This window comes from Papaver somniferum, chromosome 11 (genome assembly GCF_003573695.1).
Source record: "Papaver somniferum cultivar HN1 chromosome 11, ASM357369v1, whole genome shotgun sequence".
NCBI classification, from domain to species: domain Eukaryota; kingdom Viridiplantae; phylum Streptophyta; class Magnoliopsida; order Ranunculales; family Papaveraceae; genus Papaver; species Papaver somniferum.
Genome location: NC_039368.1, coordinates 23,815,862 through 23,821,861, shown reverse-complemented (window position 1 = coordinate 23,821,861; position 6,000 = coordinate 23,815,862).

Below are 6,000 nucleotides of genomic sequence, written 5' to 3'. Positions count from 1 at the left end.
AGTTACGATCCTATTGTAACTTCTTTAAGTACATTGGATGGGATGGAAATAGATACTTTCTGCTCTCACCTTATCATATTTGACTTGCGGCTCGAGCACCAACTATCATTGTTGCAGACACTCATTGCTAATGTAGCAGCGTCCTCCTCAACTTTATCAGGCAGATGTGATCCGAGGAGATTCAACAATCAGAATAGAGGGTCTTATCAATCCAACAACAACCAATCCAATCGTCGTGATCACCCTCAAAAAATCGGTCAATTTGATGAACCATGTCAAATCTGCAAAAAGAAAGGCCACAAAGGTGACAGATGCTGGTTCGTTATGATAAACCAAACACCAACAAAGGAAAAGCCCCAGCGGCTTACATTGCCTTACCTGGAGGATATCAAGATAATCAGTGGGTGACCGACACAGGAGCCACACATCACATGACTGCGGACATGAGGAACTTAACAATTCCACATGAGTATGATGGTACGGAACAGGTTCATGTTGGCAATGGCAGTGCGCTTAACATTGCAAACATTGGTAAAGCTTCTTTTACATTTAAGAATAGAGATTACCATTTAAACAACATTTACCATGTCCCACAAATCAAAACAAACCTACTGTCAGTTTCAAAGTTCTGTAAGGATAATAATGTTTTCTTTGAATTTCACACATCTTATTTTGTTGTGAAGGACAAGTGCACGGGGATAATACTGCTGCGAGGACAGAATAGGAATGGGCTTTATATGCTTGCTGGAGTAGAGAAGATCAGTTCTCCAACATACCCACAATCCTACCTCTCATCTTCTTTTCCGCTGTGGCACCAGAGATTAGTTCATCCTATGCTACATACTGTTTCGAAAGTTTGTCATCAGTTTTGCCTTACTGTTTCCAATAAACAATTTGATTATTGTCACCCTTGTCACATAAGCAAGAGTAAGAAACTTCCTTTCCCTGTTAGCAGTACTGTTTATAATAAACCTTTGAGCTTAGTTGTTTCTGACATTTGGGTCTCTCCTAATCTATCAAGAAATGGCTATAAATATTATTTACTTATCATGGATGTGTATTCCCATTTCACCTGGATTTTTCCTCTTGTGCAACGCTCAGATTCTCTGCAAACCTTTATACATTTTCGTAAGAAAGTAGAAAATCTTACTGAGCATAAAATCAAAGTTTTCCAAAGTGACAATGCCTTGGAGTTTAAGAAATTTACTGCCTATCTAAATGATTCAGGGATCCAACATAGATTTTCCTGTCCACATACATCACCCCAAAATGGTCTTTCTGAGCGTAGATTTCGTCATGTTACTGAATCTGGCCTAGCCCTCCTATTCCATGCACATATGCCGGTGTCTTTTTGGTCTGATGCTTTCACCACCGCCTGTTATCTCATTAACAGGCTCCCTAAATCAAACTCTGAAAATAAAACTCCTTTAGAACTCCTTTTCAATAAGAAACCAGATTACGCGTTCCTAAAGGTTTTTGGATGTTTAGCTTATCCATGTCTTAGGCAGTATAACTCAAATAAGTTAGAACCAAGGTCGCTGCCATGTGTTTTTCTATGTTATAGCAGTGCTCAGAAAGGTTACATATGCCTGCACAGACATACAAATCGAATATACATCTCGCGTCATGTTCGTTTTGAAGAAAGCTCATTCCCGTTCTTGTCAACGCAACATAAAATTCCTCGAAGCAGTCAAGGTATGATTCCGTCTGATACTAGTGTTTTACTATCTCCACCTTTTAGGAAAGCTTCAATAACAGTTTCTCAGTTGCAGGGTGTTGAGCCATCAACATCTGCTAGTTTTTCACCTGTGCAACCATTACCAATGCTGCCTGGTTCTCCAACTTTACAAAGTCCTTCAGCTGCGTCTGATGGTGATGTGCACTCTCACGAATCACCAGCTGTTGTGCAGAATTCAGCTGAGTTGTCTTCTGCACCAAGTACTTCTCAGAATGAGGTGACATCAGCTCATTCAGATGTTGTGTCTCATCCAATGGTAACTCGCGCCAAGTCAGGTATTAATAAGCCAATTCAGAAGTTGTGCTTGAATGCATCAAAGCATGCTTTGCCAGAGTCTGATTTTATGGAACCCACATGCTTCACTGATGCTGTCAAGAATCCCAAATGGAGGACTGCTATGGATGTGCAAATCAATGCACTTAAAAGTAATGGTACTTACTCTTTGGTCAAGTATGAGAAGGGAATGAATGTTGTAGGTTCTAAATGGGTTTTCAGGGTGAAGCAAAATCCAGATGGTACTATTCAGCGTCATAAGGCTCGCTTGGTAGCTAAGGGATTTTACCAATAGGAGGGGTTTAATTATGGAGAGACTTTTAGTCCTGTCATCAAGCCCTGCACAATCCGTCTTGTTCTGTCTATTGCAATAATGAACAATTGGCAGCTAAAGCAACTCGATGTGGAGAATGATTTCTTGAATGGAACATTGGAAGAAGATGTTTACATGAAACAGCCTACGGGCTATGTGGATCCTAACTTTTCTGGTCATGTCTGTAAGATGCATAAGTCCTTATATGGACTGAAACAAGCCCCACGTGCTTGGTATTCGAAACTTAGTAATTACTTGGTTCGGTTGGGTTTCAAAGCCTCTATTGCAGACAGCTCTCTTTTCATTCTTCAAACTCCAACTGCAGTTACATATGTGCTGGTATATGTGGATGATATAATTGTCACAGGCTCGAGTTCTGGTCAGATTAATAAACTTATTACAGAACTCGGAGAAGCATTTGCGTTAAAAGATATGGGTGATCTATCTTTTTTCTTGGGTATTGAAGTTCTATGGAAAGAGGAAGAATTGATTCTGATTCAGCGCAAGTATATTATTGATCTGCTGAAGAAGACAAAACTAGATGGTGCTAAGCCGGTTTGTAGTCCATTGCCGCCTAATCCGAAACTTCGCAAGCAAGGCTCAGAGAGGTTCAAAGATCCAACTTTGTATAGGAGTGTAGTAGGTGCACTACAATACCTTCATCTGACGCGGCCTGACATATCCGTGGCGGTTAACAAGGTTTGCCAATATATGCATGAACCTTATATAGAGCATTGGGAACTTGTTAAACGCATCGGTTGATATCTAAAGAGCATTGTGGATTATGGATACATATTCGGTCAAGTAGAGATCTCTCCCTTCATGCTTACTTGACGGGGATTGGGCTGGAAATCTCGATGACCGCAGATCAACTAGTGGATTTTGCGTGTATTTTGGGGGTAATCCGATATCCTGGAGTTCCAAGAAACAGAAGACTGTCTCCAAGTCATCAACAGAATCTGAGTACAGGGGAGTAGCTATTGCCACATCAGAGTTAATTTGGGTCCTATCACTGTTACATGAGCTTGGTATCACAGTTTCGCCGCCTATCTTATGGTGTGATAACTTAGGATCTACTTATCTTACTGCGAATCCGGTTTTCCATGCTCGGACGAAACATATAGAGATCGACTACCACTTTGTCAGGGAGAGGGTCGCTAACAAGCAGTTAAACGTACGCTTCATCAGTTCCAGAGATCAACTAGCCGACATTTTTACTAAGGGCTTGTCTGCACCAAGATTTCACTTCATCAGGGACAAGTTGCACATCCGTAAACTCCAGTACAACTTGAGAGGAGGTGTTAGACATACAACGTCTAGGTGTGCTTAGTCAAGTCAGTCGTCATATATTTTTAGCTGTGCTAGTCTAATGCCAAGTAACTCGGTCTCTTAAGTTAGCTATATACTTGTTAGGCTGTTGAACTGTTTTCCTCTAATCTCTATAACTGCTTGTATGAATCTCTAGTATAAATAACATTCAAGCCTCCACAGGTCAAGTGTGGAGACATTCACCCAAAAACCCTTTCTAACTGTAACGAAACAAGAGGGAAAAAGAGTGCCGAGAGAGAAAAGTGAGAACGATGTAAGGAAAATTTTTGTTTCTCATTTTTATGTAATTACTATTAAACCATCATAATGAATTTATATTTATATTATGCACCTCCTTTAATGTCATAATATATATTTCTATTTATCACGATTCAGACTTCATTTCTTTTGTGTGACATCAAACATCCCTTGCTAAGAAAACTTTTTTTATTGCCCCCTGACCTTGATGCCCCAAAGTAAAACTTTGTTGACTTTGCCTCATGGCCGGCCCTGAGCTGCACCGTACCATATGCAGGCCGCAGCCTTAATTTCAGTCATATATTTTTTTATCTTATCAAGTTTAACTAAATCTAATGTCATCTATTAGTTTTAGTGTAAGGCATTGTTCAATTTATGGTGAGGTTTATCATGTCTCTTTAACGCTAGCATTTTGTGCATGTGCGACATCAGATAGAATCCAATTTTTTCAGGAGAAAAAAAGCTTGTGGCGATGCTGCATATGCTTCTTTGATTGAAAAATAGAGTTTAGTTGCTATTGTGAATGCGAATTTAGTAGAATTGAAGTTAATTAGGTTTTATAATTCAATCTTTTACTTTGTTATGGATTTTCAAAAGGGTTTTCTACTCTCCCAAGAGTCTTTTTTGTTTTTGTTTTTTTAAAGCCGTACTTTTCGCATGACACTGGTGTAATTTCAAAGTTGTTGTAATAAAAAGGTTCGTTGAGACTTGTGAAGGAAGATTATTTTAGACTTAATTTTAAATAAAAATATAGGAAACTTAAATAAAAGTGATATGAAAAATATGGAGAAGATTGGGGCTATGGATTCCACTAATTACCAATATCAAAGTGATTTTATATTCTCTAATTATAATTATGCAAATCCTTCATTCAAATTGATTCTAAATATTGTAAAAGTTGATTTTTTTTTTTAGAAATAACAATTGTAAATCGAAAGTATGGGACATCAAAACCCTAGGCTAGCATGCTCCATCAATTGAAATAACAATTGTTTAACAAAAACCATTTTTTTCTATTTATTTATCAAGGCAAATAATCATATAATAATTGCATAAATTAAATAAAATAGAGATTACCACATTTTATTGGCGAAATAGCTTCCTCCGTCGCCCCAGAGGATGGGTTTAGCTCATCATTGTATAAACTTGCTCAAAGTATTGATTCATGCTCAAAATTTGTTTACAAAGATGAAATGGAGAGAAAATAATGAAAAATCGGGTATTTGCAACGTTTATAATTGTTGCAAAACACTGTTACAAAGAACGATAAAAGAGAATTGTTGTTGTTGTCTCTCTGCGACCCTGAAGTGTCTGTCGTTGTCACTGTTGATAAACGACTGTCCTCGTCAGTCTGTTCTTCGTGTTCTTCAGTTCTACAGCAGCAGAAATGGTGTTCTCTGCAACTCGATTTTTCAGCTCTGTGATGCTCTCTAACTCTCCCAAAACTCTCCAGACCCCTCTGAGTCCCCAACACCCTATATATACCCAACAGAACCTCCAAATATCGCATTAAACTCTCAAATATTATCTCATTACTCGGGTGATACAAATTATTTTCGGGGAGATTTTCTTTCCTGTTTTGTTGTTTCCACGCGCCTAGATATGTATTACACACTTTATCTCATTCATATCATGTTCCATAACAGGATAGACTCTCTCCAACACGTGAGAAACTCTCTGCAATTCAACTAAACCCGTGAAAACTTCATGAAGCTATGTTTTTCTCCACGCGACGATTCTGCCAAATTTTGTCCAAAATAAAACCCATACCAACGTTATATAGTCATATCGCGTCCACCCATGAAGTTTCAGCGATTCAGTCTACCTCTAACCCATCCAAAATCTGATCGAAAAAATCTGCCAGGGGTGAGACTCTTCTTCCCGCCAAAAATGAAATTTGAAATGAAGAAGAAGGGTTGCCCCCTATCCGGTCTCGGGGTGCCTTCAGCAAATGGGTGCTATAGACAAATTTGGGTGCTGAGGATGAATTTGGGCTACGCATAACCTTGGGTGTCCCTTAGCCAAATCTGGGGTTCGTATAGCAAATGTCCTCCGGGTGCTTTCCGACAATTTTTCGAGCCAATTTTTTCCAAAAATGTTTATTGGCCAA